At 48.6% G+C, this 18,103-nt stretch overlaps 1 long non-coding RNA gene across 1 annotated transcript; it reads right to left on the bottom strand.

Moving 5' to 3' along the window:
* Positions 1 to 1,033: 1,033 nt before the first annotated feature.
* Positions 1,034 to 9,358, bottom strand: LOC119972109. The gene is made up of 2 exons (XR_005462005.1): positions 9,061 to 9,358; positions 1,034 to 1,148 (listed from the first exon to the last, which is right to left on the bottom strand). It is a non-coding gene; the product is annotated as an uncharacterized LOC119972109 (long non-coding RNA).
* Between the last annotated feature and the right edge of the window lie 8,745 nt (positions 9,359 to 18,103).

The raw sequence follows: 18,103 nt of genomic DNA, 5'->3' as shown, positions 1-18,103 counted from the left end.
GCCCACCATGGGAATTGTTACAATAAATGTAACGGACAGGCCAAAGGTCCATTGACCTCAAGTGGGAATTTCCAGCACCTGGGCAGCTGAGACTGGATAATTCACCCATAGTTATTAAATCATATTGTAATAACAACAATATAACCACAGGCCTGGATGAGGGTTTCAGCAGCACATGAGACCAGGTGAAGTTGGGTGATGTTTTGGAGGTAGAAGCAGGGCTGCTCTCTGAGATAGTGCACATGTGAGGCTGGAGTTTCATCACCGATTCAAATGTGACCCCATGGTTGCAAACAGACAGAGTTCATCTCAGATTGTTGCCAGGGATGGAGTCGGTAGTTAGGGAACGGAGTTTTGAATAGCGACTGACACAGCGGCTCGGTATTCCCTATTTTTAAAGGGGGGTGGAATTTCTACTCATCCGGTAGTGGATATTGGATAAGCAGCCTGTTAGTTTGCAACAGTGGAGGAGTTGAGTCAGGTGGTCATGAGCTGGAGTTACGTGTTGTCAGTGTACATGTGAAAACTAACACCATGGGCTGGATTCTCTGCCGGCAGGATGCTCCGTTTTGCCAGCATCCCGGGGTTTCCCAATGGCGTGGGGCTGCCCCACCATGGGAAACCCCGTTGACCAGCCGGCGTATCGGAGCATCCCGCCGGCGGGGTGAAACAAAAATGTGGCACGGCGGGATGGAGAATCCAGCCCTATGCCTTTGAATGATGTTGCAGGAGAGGGGCTGGGGGGGGGGGGGGGGGGGGGGGGGGGGGGGGGGGGGGGGTGGGGGGTGCAACACGTAGAGGAGAAATAGAATAGGACCAAGGATAGGTCCTTGGGGAAGACCCGAGGCAATGGTGTAGCAACAGGAAGAGAAGCCATCGTAAGTAATTCTCTGGCTATGATTAGATAGATATGAACGGAAATTGTCGACACATCAAACTCGGTAGCTCCTCCCAGCCAAATCCCCTGGAATTGTTCAGCCTGAGCAAAGAATTGACAGCAACTTCAACACATCTAAATGAAAAGGCATGAAAATTCTTTGAAAATATTTTACTTTGAGAATGTGGCAGATGGTAATATTTTGAACTGATGTCGGTACCCTTCATTCCAAAGTGTGTTTCCGTATTAATCGTGGGAAAGCATCAGAGCTCTGGAAGATATTTCAGAAAATTATTTAAGCACACTTGCTTGCTATCTATAGATGTCCATCAAGCCATGCGACCTTGATGGCTGTAAATGTCTATTTTTTTATAATTTGTGTACCTTTTCGGAGTGACAGCCAGGGAGACGATGGGGGTTAGCTGAGAAACTCACTCTTTCGAATATTAGAATGTTGTTTTGATGGAGATAAATGAAAATATCAGTGTTTAAATAAATATTGTTGTTTATAAAGCATAAGTGATTTGTGTTGTGGCTGCCTGCGTTAGTGAGAGTATTCTACTTGCCAATCTAATTGTGTCAATCTTTTCAATGCTTCAGATGGTAATGTGATTGCTTAGCATTCCAAGCTGTGAGTTTGTCCAATTGTATTCAGTGTACCTTTCGTTGTAACAACATTCTCTGAGATTAATGATATTCTGCTCAGATATGAGGTTCAAGTACATATGTATGTATAATATATACATGTAAACTGGGGATGGGGTTGCATATTTAATTGTCTATATGGGCATCTCTTGCTTTATAATTAAAGATATGGGTTTAGTGTTGATATTTCATAGAGGTATTCAAAATCCTATGAACATACGAACTAGGAACAGGAGTAGGCCACTCGGCCCCTCGAGCCTGCTCCACCATTGAGTAAGATCATGGCTAATCTGATTGTGATCTCAACCCCACATTCCTGCCCCCCCCCTCCCCCCCCCGTAAACCTGCCACCCTCCTTGTTAATCAAAATTCTGTATAGCTCTTCCTTAAAAATGTTTGACTAAATATTGAAGAGTCTGCTTCGACTGCCTTTCGAGGAAGAGAGTTCCAGAGACGACCATTTTTCTCTGCCCTTCCTCGACAACCTTCCCATTCCTCCTATTGGAACTATCGAATTCCTACAGTGAAAAAGGAGGCCATTCAGGCCATCTGCTTTGCACCAGCCCATTGAAACAGAGCACCCTGCCAGGCCCACTCCCCCCACCCCTAACCCTGTAACCCAGTCTAACCTGCACATCTTCGGACTGCGAGGAAATCAGAGCACCCGGACGAAACCCACGCAGTCACGGGGAGAACATGCAGACTCCGCACGTAGTCAGTCACCCAAGGCAGTGCAAACCACTGTGCCACCGTGCTGCCTAGTCTAGTATTAGTCTAGTAAACCTTCACTGAACTGTTTCTAGTGCATTTATATCTTTGTGATGGGTTTTGATATAGTTAAAAAGAGGGAAACTCTTCGCTGTGGCCAAAGCGTCGGTAACCAGAGGAGGTGGATTTAAAGGAATTGGTAAAAACCAGAGGGGGGTAACAATTTTGACACATGTAGTTGTGATCTGGAAGGTGTTGCATGAAAGGGCAGTGGAAGCAGATTCAATAGGAACATTTATAAAGGAGTTGGATAAATAGTTGAAGGGGAAAAAAACCTGCTGGGCTCTGGGGAGAGAGCAGGGGAGTGGGGATAATTGGATAGCTTTTCATAACAGAATATAAATATCAACTGGGTAGAAGCAGATTCCAAGACATCTGGATTACTGCAACACACCAAAACTATCTTTGTAACCTTAGATATTAATTTATTTGTTTAGAATTATCTATTGTAGCACTTTGCAAATGGTTTGACATTAAAAAGATTACTATTGTAATAAGCTAAGCATGCCAATAAAAAGTACGAGTTGATGACTTTGTTGTGTAAATTCTTTTTTTTTGCTTTTAGCAAAAACCTGTTTCCATCTTCATGGGGAGGCAGCGAATATTGGTCATGTGAATGTAAACATAATTAAACTGGTCGCCAAATGAACTTGTAGAATGTATTTGATAATGTTGTGTACCGGAACGTATTAGCAACAATGGAAGCCACAGAACTGGAGGCAATCTCGTGGCTTGGGGTGGTTATTGTTGGGAGATAGAAGACATTGGATGGAATTTAGTGCTCTCCCCCCGAAGTGAGTTTGGAGGTGAGGGGCATTGAATTAGGTGGGGGGGAGGGGGGGGGGGGGGGGGACGGGCGGCATTTGGGATGCCTCCACTGCCTTTGGTTAATTAAATCCGGGGTGGGAAGGCTCGTGAAGGGTTTTCAAGCCCGGATTCTAACTGAGCCCTCAAAACCCCCTGAAGGGCCTCATTCTGCCAATTCTGCTTTTGAACTTGATATTTAAGGGTCTGATTTTGAAAAAAAATTGAAGTATCCAATTCTTATTTTTCCAATTAAGGGGCAATTTAGCGTGACCAATCCACCTACGCTGCAGATTTTTGTGTTGTGGGGGTGAGACCCATGCAAACACGAGGAGAATGCGCAAACTCCACACGGATAGTGACCCAGAGAGGGGATCGAACGCAGGTCCTCAGCGCCGTGAGGCAGCAGAGCTAACCACTGCCCCACTGTGCCATGCCCTAAGGGTCTGATTTTAACTCTGCGTAAAATGAGTGAGTTAAAATCCGGCCTGAAAAGTTGGCAATTACACTTTGTGCTCACATATATCCTCCGCTACAATCCTGGTTATGGCTGTACGGGGTTTTAATACATCATGTTTATGTGTTGGAGTTCTTCCAGAAATATTAACATATTGTACAACCATGCAATTAAGGGTGGATTGACAACAATAACATTTTAAAATGGCATGCAAAAATTGGTGGCACGCAATAGATAATATTTTACGTCAATCATAAAACCATCAGTGTGGAGATTTCCTTTCCCTTTAGCCTTGCACAGTATATCATATTCATGCATCAGAGCTCGGCAATCTGGTTCTGTTCTGCCCTCTGCTTCAAATTAATTGGAATGAAAATCCACTCAATGTGAACCATAATCAAAACTTTACAATGTGTCTGACAAAACTTTGTTTTTAACAGTGAACATAAAGATTAATGTGTGTCTTGAATATGATTACGATTACACCTTAGGCAGGAGGCTTAGCTGGGAAGTGTTTCACTCTGGCTTCCCGTCAATCCGCCTGATTTTCGGGGGCAGCACGGCGGCGCAGTGGATAGCACTGCTGCTTCACGGCGGCGAGGGTCCCAGGTTTGATCCCGGCTCTGGGTCACTGTCCGTGTGGAGTTTGCACATTCTCCCCGTGTTTGCGTGGGTTTCGCCCCCATAATCCAAAGATGTGCAGGGTAGGTGGATTGGTCACGCTAAATTGCCCCTTAATTGGATAAAAATGAATTGGGTATGCTAAATTTATAGAAAAGAAAATCCTGATTTTCAGATTTCCTTCGAGAAATGTTGCAGACAATGGGAATGGAGTGTAAATGGCATGATGCCCAATGTCCCTCATTATCTCCATGGCATTGTAGACATGGGGAAACCAACCCATTTCTAAGACTTCAATTGGACACCGGATGGGATTTGACATTTCAAAAGCTGCAGGGAGCTGGACGAGGAGGTCTTGTGGGGCAGTGGGTAGCGTCCACACATCTGAGCCAGACGCTCTGGGTTCAGGTCCTACCCCAGGACATGATGGCCAAGGAAGATCATTAACCCGGTCAAACAGGTTGGCCACAATCCTCCGTCTGCATTTGTGGCTGGGATTTTCTGGTAAATGGAGTTTCAGCTGGAACACCAAAGCTCGGAGGGTACTGCCAGGTACGAGATCGGAGAACCCCGCCCGTTGAGTATGTCACCTGCAAATCCTTCCAAACACGCCAAGTATTAAGAGCAGGAGAGACTTCTGGTCAGCCACACTTGATATAGCCGCTCAAGCTATAAGCCCTGGCAACAGACTAGCGACCTGTTCCGGGAATTACTAGCTATCGAAAAAAATAAAGGTCTGTTTTAGTGCACTATTGAGTGTGGGGACAGAATTGGAATTGGAGGGTGATGGGTGATAGTTCATGGACTTATTGATTCATTGATTTATTGATGTTTTTAGGCACTGCTTGAGTGCATAGCTACAGGAGTGGAATTGATCAAAATGACATGACTGTGAAAAGATAGTAATTGTTTCAGATAATGAATTAACTGTTGAACTTTAGGGTCTTGTCTGTAGGAAGTTAAACATTGTTCCAACGAATGTTCCATATTTTTAATAGACCATTGTATTTCAGTTAGTTGCATTTAGTTATAAGAATGTATCAAATAATTAGTTACATCAAGGTCTATGGCTATCAGTGGCATGAGAAATCTATTCTCATGAGGTTCGCACGGAGACACTAAATTATTCCTAATGGATACCAGTCAATCTTAAGTAATGGTCAATGTTTGGTTAATAAATCATCCTCCAGGTAACAGAGATCTATTTGAACAAATCAGGAGGTCTCAACTGAGAATTAGAAACCAATGAGAGCAAATGAGGGATTAGACCATCGATAAGGATTCCCTTAAACGTAAGACCTCATGGTCAAGGTTTTGTTCCTGAATTCCTACTTTCCTGAATTCTTGAATCATCTATCAGTTTGTGTTTAAAGTTATTTCTTGAAGCTTTTATGTGTCATGCTCCCCCCCCTCCCCCCCCCCCCCCCAATGTGTCTGACCTTTCTATGTATTGTCTGATATTTTGTTTCTCAGTTTTCATTCAGTGAATAATTAACAATAAAGTCGTATTTTTGACAGCTCCAATCAACCGGACTATCGACTCTCATTAGAAGATAAAATAAGAGATCCGACATTGGGACAAGTGATTGCACTGCTCCTCTGGAACTCAAATACTCCTTTGGCCCCACTCATCTCTTTGCTCCACCATTTCCATATGAAATCCCACACATCCATCATTCCTGCCCGTGCTGACTGACATTGACTCCCAGTCACCAAGTGCCTCCAATTTAAAATGGTTGCCCTCTTATTTAAATGTCTTCACCCCCATCCTAGTAACCTCCTTCAGCTTAACAAACTTTCCCCAGTATTTCCATTGCTCCAACCGTGGCTCCTTCTGTATTCCTCTATCGCTTTACCCCATCACCATCAATCACACCCTCAAACCTTTAGGTGTTACATAGATACATAGATGCATAGAAGACAGGAGCAGGAGGAGGCCTTTTGGCCCTTCGAGCCTGCTCTGCCATTCATCACGATCATGGCTGATCATCCAACTCAATAGCCGAAGCCTGCTTTCTCCCCATAGCCTTTGATTCCATTCTCCCCAAGTGCTATATCCAGCCGCCTCTTGAATATATTCAAAGTTTTAGCATCAACTACTTCCTGTGGTAATGAATTCCACAGGCTCACCACTCTTTGTGTGAAGAAATGTCTCCTTATCTCTGTCCAAAATGGTATACCCTGAATCCTCAGGCTTTGACCCCTGGTTCTGGACACATCCATCATTGGTAACATCTTCCCTGCATCTACCCTGTCTAGTCCTGTTAGAATTTTGTAAGTCTCTATGAGATCCCCGCTCATTCTTCTGAACTTCAGCGAGAACAATCCCAACCTAGTCAATCTCTCCTCATATGACAATCCCGCCATCCCTGGAATCAGATTGGTAAACGTTCGCTGCACTCCCTCGAGAGCAAGAACATCCTTCCTCAGAGAAGGAGACCAAAACGGCACACAATACTCCAAGTGTGGCCTCACCAAGGCCCTGTATAATTGCAGCAACACATCCCTGCTTCTATACTCGAAACCTCTCGCAATGAAGGCCAACATACCATTAGCCTTCTTTACCGCCTGCTACACCTGCATGTTTACCTTCAACGACTGGTGCACAAGGTCGCCCAGGTTCCGCTGCACACTCCCCTCTCCCAATTTACAACCATTCAGGTAGTAATCTGCCTTCCTGTTTTTGCTTCCAAAATGAATAACCTCACACTTATCCACATTATACTGCACCTGCCATTGATTTGCCCACTCGCCCAACCTGTCCAGATCTTGCTGTAGGATCTCTGCATCCTTTTCACAATTCACCCTCCCACCTAATTTGGTATCATCTGCAAACTTTGAGATGTTTCATTTTGTTCCCTCATCCAAATCATTAATATATATTGTGAACAGCTGGGATTCCCAGCACCAATCCCTGTGGTACCCCACTGGTTACTGCCTGCTAATTTAAAAAGGACCCATTAATTCCTACTCTTTGTTTCCTCTCCGCCAACCAGTTTTCTATCCACCTTAATACATCTCCCCCAATCCCATGCGCTTTAATTTTGCACAATAATCTCTTCTGCGGGACTTTGTCAAACGCCTTCTGAAAGTCCAAATATACCACATCGACTGACTCCCCCTTGTCAACTGTACCGACTACCTCTTCAGTGAATTCCAACAGATTTGTCGAGCATGATTTTCCCTTCATAAATCCATGCTGACTCTGACTGATCCTGCCACTACTTTCTGAATGTTCTGCTATAAAGTCCTTGATAATGGATTCAAGCATTATGTTAAATGGAACCCAAGTATGTGTCAGGACATCAATCTTTCTCTTGATGGTTGGTTAATTGAAAGTGTGCAGCATTACATATTTATGTCTCCCAGCCGGCCCCCAGAGTCCCAACAATCTCTTTCGATACTCTACTGAAGCCCCAAAACGAAACAAATTAACAAGGTGACAGCCCCTTAAAGGAGCGCTGTAACAGGAGACAAACTTAAAAGGAAACTTATCTATTTAAATGAAATGTCATTTTGGGAGCTGATGATGTACTTCAGCTCCCGCAGTGCCACAGCTTGTCGAAGGCCAGTGGCACCATGTACTCCCTCTTCAGGGCCCGCCCCGGACATGAATCTACCAGCAGAAGAGGAGTCACTTTTCATTTGCTCTATTAAGAAAACCACTGATCAATAAAACAAATGAACAATTGAGAGGGTGTGACAGCCCCTGATGGGGCACTGGATTAAAACTGAAACTTTAAAAGGAAACATGACAAAATAATTTAAAATGGTGTTCCCAACCTCCAGGAGGGGGAGAAGCAGAGCTGGGAGCGCTGCCGTCCCAACTGGCCCAGACTAAGTTAGATACCTGGGACTCAGATAGCCCACAACTGGGCCTGGCTCCGCACGTAGAATCCAGCTAGCCCGGTGGGATTGCATCGCTAGACGCTTGGAACCAACTGCGGCACCATTTCACGCTGGGAGACGTGTCCATCTCAGCTCCCACATACAAAACTTGGAGAAGGGACGAAGGTGTGTTGAGGTTCAGGGACATGTGCATGGACGGCAGAGTGGCAATATTGGAGGAATTAACAGAGAAGTTCCAAAGCCTGAAAGGGAGCGAGCTCCGATACCTCCAGGGCAGCACGGTAGCATGGTGGTTAGCATAAATGCTTCACAGCTCCAGGATCCCAGGTTCGATTCCAGGCTGGGTCACTGTCTGTGCGGAGTCTGCACGTCCTCCCCGTGTGTGCGTGGGTTTCCTCCGGGTGCTCCAGTTTCCTCCCACAGTCCAAAGATGTGCGGGTTAGGTGGATTGGCCATGATAAATTGCCCGGAGTGTCCTAAAAAGTAAGGTTAAGGAGGGAGTTGTTGGGTTACGGGTATAGGGTGGATACGTGGGTTTGAGTAGGGTGATCATTGCTCGGCACAACATCGAGGGCCGAAGGGCCTGTTCTGTGCTGTACTGTTCTATGTTCTATGCGGGACTTCCTCCACTAGAAGGCCTTGTCATTCCTTCACTTACCCAGGCACACCCTGCCAGACAGACTGATATCACAGGACGGGTTAGGGCGGTGGGGGGGGGGGGAAAGCGTTCAGACATATGTGGGTGACTGCTAGAGGAAGTGAGGGCCCCACTGGACGAAACAAGAGAGAGGTGGGAAGAGAAACTGGGCCTCAAGCTAAGGGGAGGACTCTGTAGTGAGATCTTGTTGTGTTTGAATAAAAGTACGGCAGCACGGTAGCACAGTGGTTAGCACAGTTGTGGGGCTCGACCAAGGGGTGGTGTCTGTAACATGTCGGGGAGCATTGCTTCCGCACTGATCATCTGTGGGGTCCTGTAGGCGGTCTCTCCTTGGCCAGACTGTCATTCAAGACCAAGGATGCTTATTTCTCAATGGCTTACCAAAATCCTCCATCTCGCGCATGTGTCCTGGCTCTTTGGCCCCTGGATGCTGGGCACAAGGGATGAAGGACTGATGCAACCGGCCGGATTGACTCTGGTGTGGGCGCCCAGCCTTTGAGATGGTCCACGTGTTTGTGTACCGACACACCATGGCTTTGACCATATCAGAGACTGGTCTAATGTTCTCCACTGTGGTCCCTGGTATCCACTAGGCACCGTCCTCAAAATTCCAGACGTATACAGTGTCCGAGCTTGAACCCTATGTCCTGCTTCCGGGGTATTGATACTTTTTCCAGAGATCTTGTTACTTCTCCACCTTCCCACCAAGATTGGGAAACATTAGGATTAGACGTGTTTGTAGTCTTCGGTACCTCTGCCGGTTCTACCCCGGTCATTACACGTGAAGTGGTCCGATAGTTGAATTGGAAATGCGCCAATATTGTTTCAACTAACCCTGTGGCTTGTTTCTTCATGCCCCTCTTAAACGTCTGTACCGCCTGCTCGGCCGGGCTATTTGAAGAAGGGTGGTACGGGACGGTCCGAATGTGTTTCACTCCGCTCGCCTGCATGAACTTTGAGAATTCCTCGTTGGTGAAAGGGGTGCCGTTATCAGCAACGTGCACCTCCGGGGTACCATGGACGCTAGATGATTGGCATAGCTTCTCAATGATGGTCTGTGAAGTGGTGGACGGCGTCCGGTAAACGTCTAACCATTTTGTGTGGGCGTCGACAAGTAATAAAAACATTGACCCTAAGAAAGGCCCAGTGAGGTCGACCAGTAACTGCCCCCAGGGCTGGTCTGGCCACTCCCAGGGGTGAGGTGGGGCTGATGGCGGGAGCTTTAGATGCTCTTGACGCTGCTTTACCAACCTCTCAATGTCACCATCCAGTCCCGGACACCACACGCAGCCCCTGGTGAGCATCTTCCTTTTGGACACCCCGGGGTGGGTGGGATGGAAGGCTGGTGCTTGGGGAGTTGTTCAGTGAGTTGGGGGTGAGTGGATGACCTAAGACGGGGGGAAAGGGGGGGGGGGGAGATGGGATTTAAACTGCTTTGCTTGTCCTGTCCCCACGTTTGGGAAACCCTGTTCTAAGCGATTCCATCAGCATCAGGGGGGCACGGTGCCACAGTGGTTAGCACTGCTGCCTCACAGCTCCAGGGACCCAGGTTCAATTCCCAGCTTGGATCACTGTCTGTGCGGAGTTTGCACCCCGTGTCTACGTGGGTTTCCTCCAGGTGCTCCGGTTTACTCCCACAGTCCAAAGGATGTACAGGTTAGGTGGAATGGCTACGCTAAATTGGCCCTTCGTGTCCAAAAGATTAGGTGGAGTTACTGGGTTACAGGGAGAGGGTGGAGGCATCGGCTTAAGTAGGGTGCTCTTTCCATAGGCCGATGCAGACTTGAATGGCCTCCTTCTGCAATGTAAATTCTACAGGTGGGATTCGCCACTGCCTGATGCCGATATCGTAATCGGCGATCGGGTTGAGAATGGGCTCCGGCGCCCAAATTGGGTCCAGCACCGGTTTGACACTGGTCAGCCATGCTCACCACCCCCCCCCCCTCCGAAATGGTGTCACCGTGGTGCGCACCGTTGCAACGGCATTGGCACGTCAGCAGAAGGCCCTCCTGCGATGCTCCGCCTCCGATGGGCCGAGTTCCCAACCGCGCAGGACACGTGTGGCCTTGGCGGTTGTGAACCTGGCCTGGCGGCTGCGGACTGCAGGGTCCGTGCCACTGGCCGAGGACGCTTTTGCAAGGGCTTGGGCGACTGGTTGGGGGGGGGGTGGGGGGGGGGGGGGCGGCCAGGGGGTGGCTTGTGGATCACGGATGGCAGGTTGGGCCCACGCCCGACCGGCGCCATGTTGTACGGCACGGCCAGGGACATGGCTATTCTCCGACCGTTTTCGGTGCGGGGGCCGGGAGTTTCACCCGGCACGGCTGCTGGCCCCTCACCGGTCCCAGAATCGGTGGGGGTTCGGCACCAATTGTGGCTTCGTAAAACGCCTGCAAATTCTCCGTTTCAGCCGGCACTTAACTGCTGAAACGGAGAATCTAGCCCATTGATTCTATGATTCTCTGATCATAGAAAGCTCCAGGAACAGAAAATACTGGAGTCAAATATACAGCCCCTTAATTGGTCTCAGTAAGCATAATTAGCTAGAGCTCAGCTCCACAACTTGAATAGCAATTAAACCCCCGTGTTTAATTAACACCAAATAGAACTTTAAAGGGTCAGTTAATCAAAAATTGTACATTATACAACATAACGTTCCTGTCTTTATAACATAACTTACCATCTTTAGAAATGTCATGAGGTATGTTATAATTATAAAGGATTATACTCTGAAGAACGCGAACCAAAGTGCAAAATATAAGCTTTGAGCCAACTGTTAATTAGAGCTGATAGAGGCTGTTGCAACCCGTACTGGTCTTACAGGGTAGGGATGATTATCAACCCTGTGGATCTTGCAGAATACAAGCTCCCCCGATAAGAAGTCGAGGATCCTTAACAATACATCGTTTTGTGGGACGTCCGACAGCGACATGTTGGTCGCACGTGGGTGGCTCCTGCTGGAGCTTCTGTTTTTTTCACCCCTTTCACCCAGATTTGGGGGGGCAACTTTATATGATTGCTGTTCAGAAACGTTGTGGTAATTAGAGGATGTCAAAAACCCAACGGAAGAATACGGGACGAAAATGAACGAGCGCGAATCCGCCTGGGAGCTCGGGTTCGGTGCGGGGTTCTGTGGGAGGAAAGATGGCGGAGTGGAACTGGGCCCGTTACGCTGGACACGCTGGCTGAGGTGATGGCGGTGCAGTTTGAGCAGCACGGAAAGGTGATGGTGGGAACGCTCAAACAGTTGGTGGACGATACGTTGGCCACAATAAAGGAGGCTCTTGCAAAGACTTCGGAGAGAGTGCGGGAGCATGGTGAGGCGTTGAAGAGGGTGGAGGGGGCATTACCGCAGCACCGCGACTGGGCTCGCCCCGCTGGGAGAGAAGCTACGGAGGGTGGAAGAGAGCGATAAAGGGCTGAGAGCTAAAGTGGAGAACCTCGAGAACAGGTCACGGCAGCAGAATCTGCGGGTCGTGGGGCTGCCTGAGGGGCAGTACCTTTGGGGATGTTCGCCAAGTTGTTGGGGGAGGAGGAGAACACTTCCCTCTTTGAGCTGGATGGTGTGAATCGGTCGCTTCGGCTGAAGCCAAAGGTGGATGATCCACCAAGAGCTGTGATAGTCTGTTTACACAGCTTTCAGATGAAGGAGCCGGTCTTGCGATGGGCCGAACAGAATTGAGAGGTGAGGTAGGAAAGGCAGTGGTATTCGTCTTTACCAGGATGTCACGGTGGAGCTGGCAAGATGGCAGGCGGCCTTTAAAAGGGCGAAGGCAGCACTTTTCAAGAGTAATGTCCGGTTTGGGGTGGTCTAACCGGTGAAGCTGAGAGTTACACGCAACTCCAAGGACCATTACTTTGAGATGGCGGGGGAGGCGGAGGCGTTTGTCAGGGCTGAAGGACTGGGACTAAACTGAAGTTGGACTTTGTTTTTGTATGTTGTGGTTGGGATGGGATGGATTAGGGACCTTGGTGTAATGTGTTGCGGTCTTTTCCCCTTTGTTTGGAAGGGCTGGGTGTTGGGGTTTTTTTTGTATTAGGTATGTGGGGGAGGGGGCTTTGGCAGGGGCCATTTTGCTAACAAACTTGAGTTGACTGGGTGGGTCGAGGTGGAGGGAGGTGGGGCTCGCAAGGCTGATGTGTCCTAAAGTAGGACAGGAGGAGAGGGCAGGGTTGGAGGAGCCAGTGGGGTTTGAGGAAGTTCAGATGGCAATGGGGAAGATGCCAAGGGTAAAGCACCGAGGCCAGATGGGTTCCGGGTGGATTTTTCAAGAAGTGTTTGGATAAGTTGGCGCCGCTGTTGGTGGAGATGTTTGAGGATGCAGTGGCAAAGGGGGCACTCCCAGGGATGATGGGACAGGCATTTATTTCGCTGTTGTTAAAAAAGGATAAGGGTGTGATAGAGTGTGGGTTGTATCGGACAATATCCCTGATAAATATGGGTGCCAAGATTCTTGCCAAGGTGTTCGCGCTTAGTTTGGAAGAGCCCCTTCCGCTGATGATTGGGGAGGATCAGACGGGGTTTATAAAGGGTAGGTATTATTCATGGCAGTGCAGCGCTTCTTAAACATGGTGCTCTCCCTATCAGAACGTGCGGAGTTGGAGGTGATGGTGCGCTGGATGCAGAAAAGGCATTTAATTGAGTAGAGTGGAGTTATTTGTTTGTGGTGTTGGAGCGGTTTGGGATTGGGCCTAAGTTTGTGGCGTGGGCCAAATTGTTAATAATAATGATAATCTTTATTAGTGTCACAAGTAGGCTTACATTAACACTGCAATGAAGTTATTGTGAAAATCCCCTAGTCGCCACACTCCGGCGCCTGTTTGGGTACACTGAGGGAGAATTCAGAATGTCCAATTCACCTAACAAGCACGTCTTTCGAGACTAGTGGGAGGAAACCGGAGCACCCGGAGGGAAACCCACGCAGACACGGGGAGAACGTGCAGACTCTGCACAGACAGTGGGTCCCATGGTGGGGGATATAATGGGGCTGTTCAAGAGGTTTGGGGCTTTTTCGGGATATAAATTGAATTTGGAGAAGAGCGAGTGTTTTTTGGTGTCTTCTCCGGGGGGCTGGCTTGGACGGATTGCCATTTCCTGTGGCGATGACTCACTTTAGGTGCCTGGGGGTGCAGGTGGCTCGAGACTGGGCCCGGCTCTGTAAATTTAATTTCACAAGAATGGTGGGTAGGGTCAAGGCAGGCTTGCTGAGATGGGACAGCCTCTCCCTATCACTGGCGGGCTGGGTGCAGGTGGTAAGGATGAATATTTTGCCGCGGTTTTATTCCGGTCTTTATGCCAAAGGCATTTTTTATGGGGGTGGAACAGTTGATTTCGTCATTTGTCTGGGCCGGTAAGGTGGCGAGGATTCGGAAGACGGAGCTTCAGAGAGGGCGGCAGTCGGGGGGGGGGGAGGGTTTGGCTCTTCCAAATCTGTTGCATTGCTATTGGGCAATGTGGGTGAGGATGGAGGCAGGCTCTTGTAGCAGGTCAGGCTTGCGGGTGCTGGCAATGGGCATTTGCCCCAGGGAAATACTCGGGTAGTCCAGTGGTGGTGGCCACGCTGAAGATACGGAGGCAATTCGGCAGCTTTTCAAGTTGGGGCAGGGTCAAAGTTGCTGCCCGTCTGAGAGAATCATGCGTTTGAGCCGGAGTGGCTGATGCTCGGTTTCTGGGGCGAGAGGGGTGGGGGGGGGGGGGGGGGGGGGGGGGTTTGGGGGGGGGGGCGTGGTGATGGAAATGAAGGACTTATTATTGGAAGGATGGTTTGCGAGTTTGGAGGAGTTGGTGGAGAAGTTTGAGATTCCACGGGAGGGAAAGTCTTTAGATATCTGCAGGTGCGGGAGTTTTCAATAAAGGTTTTCCTGATGTTTCCGGTGATGTTTCCTCGTTGCTGGAGGGGGAGTTGTTGGTGCTAGGGTTGGAATGTCGGCGATTTATGGGAGGATTTTGGAAGAGGATATGGCGTCGCTGGAGGGGGTCAAGGCCAAGTGGGAGGAGGAGCTGGGGTTGGTGATGGAGAAACGGTTGTGGTGTGAGGTGATGTGGAGGTTGAATGCCTCAACCACATGTGCGAGGTTGGGGTAAATACAGTTAAAGGTGGTGCACAGGGTGCACCTGACAAGGTCGAGGGTGTTTAAGGGGGTGAAGGACATTAGCGATGGGTGTGGGAGGGGCCAGGCCAATCATGTACATATGTCCTGGTCCTGCCGAAAGTTGGTGACATTTTGGAGGTCATTTTCAGCACCGTGTTGGCGATTGTGCACGTGGATTTGGAGCCCTGTCCCCTGGGGACCATATTTGGGATGTCGGACTTGCTGGAGCTGCAGAAGGGAGTGGGGGCAGATGTTTTAGCCTTCGCCTTGCTGATTGCAAGCAGGTGGGTGGAGGTCAGCATCTCTGCCCTGTGCTTCTGTATGGCTTGGGGACTTGATAAAGTTCCTGTATTTGGAGAAGGTTAAGTTTGCTTTGAGGTGGGGGAGGGGGGAGTAAGGGGTTCCATTTGACTCTTTGAAGAGTCACTTACCATCAGCTGCTAAGAGTAGGGGGGTGGTTGTGGAGGGTTGGGGGGGTAAGGATGGGGGGGTGTTTCTTTTTAGTTATCGGTGTGATGGTTGGTGGAGTGGGGGGCGGTTTCTATTGTTCTTGATGTTTTGCATTATTTTGTTTGATGTATAAAATGTTAAAAAGCGAATAAAAATATTTAAAATAACTTTGCTTTGTATGAATAGAGTCGGCCAGTGTGGCGCCAACTAGAGAAGACCCAGTAGGGAACTACTGGAGTTGTAGATAATAGTTATTGTAAAATAAAGAAAGTTTCAGTTTCAACCTACTCGCTGTGGACTCTTCGTTGCCCTTACTGGTGGGGGAATCCAGAACAAAGGGGAACTAACTTAAAACTGGAACCAGGCCCTGATGTCAGGAAGCCTTCCTTCACACAAAGAGTGATGGAAATCCAGAATGTTCTCTCTCAAAACAAACGTCTTTGAGGCTGATGGGTGTGGAGGAGGGGGGGAGGGGGTGGTCAATTAAAATGTCAAGTGTGTGATTGGTAGATTTTTGTATGACAGGGGTAGTAAAGGATGTGGAACCGAGATGGGTGGATGATGCTGAGGTAATTAAATGGAGAGACAGCCTGAAGAGGCTTCACGAACCACCTTCACTCCTCACTGTTTGTGAGACTTTGGTGATCGTTGACGGACGTGTCTGTTTAAAAATTTACTTAGAGTACTCAATTCCTTCTTTTCTATTTACGAGGCAATTTAGCGTGGCCAATCCACCTACCCTGCACATCTTTTTTGGGGGGGGGGGGGTTGTGGGGGTGAGACCCACGCAGACACGGGGAGAATTCGCAAACTCCACACGGACAGTGACCCGGGGCCGGGATCGAACCTGGGTCCTCCGTGCCGTGAGGCAGCAGTGCTAACCACCGCGCCACCATGCCGTCCAACTGACGAGTGTGTCGACATACAAAAATCTTTCTGCAATACAAACAGTATTGAAGATACAATCTTCATGCGCAGTGCTTTGAAGTGTTTCCATGACCTAATAAGATGTCAGACGAACGCAACCACCAATTAGCACACTTGTGTCTCAGTCAAAAAGGTTGTGGGTTCAAACTTCCCTTCAAGGGCAAACTGCAAGTTGTTACTGAAGGGGAGCCACCTTTGGATGAAACGTGAAGCCTGGAGATGACAGACGAGAGCAAAAAGTGCTTATTTTTTGTCTTTATCGATGGCCATCTCCCCAATCCATGTACTGTCTATTCAACATGGCTGCCAATTTATAGAGCAGCACGATATCACAGTGGAAGGGCAGCACGGTAGCACAGTGGGAGGGCAACACGGTAGCACAGTGGTTAGCACAGTTGCTTCACAGCTCCAGGGTCCCCAGGTTCGATTCCCGGCTTGGGGCACTGTCTGTGCGGAATCTGCACGTTCTCCCCGTGTGTGCGTGGGTTTCCTCTGGGTGCTTCGGTTTCCTCCCACAGTCCAAAGATGTGCAGGTTAGGTGGATTGGCCATGCTAAATTGCCCTTAATGTCCAAAAAGGTTAGCTGGGGTTACGGGGACAGGGTGGAGGTGTGGGGACAGGGTGGAGGTGTGGGCTTAGGTAGGGTACTGTTTCCAAGGGCCGGTGCAGACTCAATGGGCCGAATGGCCTCCTTCTGCACTGTAAATTTTATGATTCTATGATTCGAAAGAAAGATTTGTATGGCGCCTCTCATAATGGCAGGACATCCCAAAGCTTTTCAGTCAATGAAATACTATTTGAAGTGTAGTCACTGTTGTAATGTAGGATATGTGGCAGCCAATTTAGGCACAGCAAGATCCCACAAACAGTAACACCACAATGACTAGATAATCGGTATTTTTGTGATGTCGGTTGAGCGATAAATGTTGGCCAGAACACAGATGTGAAGAACTCCCCTGCTCTTTGTCGAAAGCGTATCATGAGATCTTTTATGTCCGCGTCTAACACACTCTGTGAGCTGCATGCCTTCTCTCAATTCTGTCCATAAATTCACACAAAAAGCGATCTCACTCCATACCGATAGGTTGTGTTAAGTGACGATGGACAGACTGGTGTTGACAGAACTATTTGTCTGACGTACTGGAGTCCAGGAACAGACCACATTTAATGACACCACTTTCTGCTGATAAAAAGTGCATTGTTGCTGCTGCACCCTTCACAGTGGCTTCATGACAACCTGCATTTACACACAACCTTTAACGCTCATCCCAAGGTGTCTCACAGCTCTCCTTGCTTTGTGTCAGAGGGGCAACAGAGACAGGTACTTGGAGGCAGACGTGAAATGAAATAATTGACAATAGCGATGAGTAAATAGAACTAATGCAGATGTATTTGTGTACCTTGTTGTTGGTGATGGCTTGTACAAGATTGCTGCACTGTACAATTCCCCGCTTTAGCTTTTAGAATGGTGTTCTCTGAAAGGCGGTGTTTCCTGATGTTCACTCGGATTGTCCAGGAGGGTTTATACCTCAGGTCCCCAGTTGTGCTCTTCAAATCTCCAACTCTACCACCCTTTGTGGTCCGTTAACCCAGCTTTGATAGTCATTCCACTAAATGGACCTGCACTCGTTTCCCTTGCGAGAATGAATGCCGTCTGTTCATTTTCATCAAGTTATCAAAAAAAGGTATTCAAACGTTAACCTCAGGTATCTACACAGTAACTATGTGACCTCAGAAACTGTGGCATTGGTGCTTAAATACAATAGGCCGGATTCTCCGTCGGCGTGAACTTCCGTTTCGCCGGCAGCGCACTCATGCCCGGGAATTTCCCGATGGCATGGGGGTGCCCGCAATGGGAAACCCCATTGGCCGGCTGCCGGGATGGTGAATCCCGCTGCTGGGGGGGGGGGGGGGGCAGGACGCACCAAAAGAACGGGTGCAGCGGGACAGAGAATTC

The sequence above is a fragment of the Scyliorhinus canicula genome, chromosome 10 (genome assembly GCF_902713615.1).
Source record: "Scyliorhinus canicula chromosome 10, sScyCan1.1, whole genome shotgun sequence".
NCBI lineage: Eukaryota > Metazoa > Chordata > Chondrichthyes > Carcharhiniformes > Scyliorhinidae > Scyliorhinus > Scyliorhinus canicula.
The sequence above is the reverse complement of the archived record's forward strand: the minus strand, read 5'-3'. Positions and strand labels throughout refer to the sequence as shown.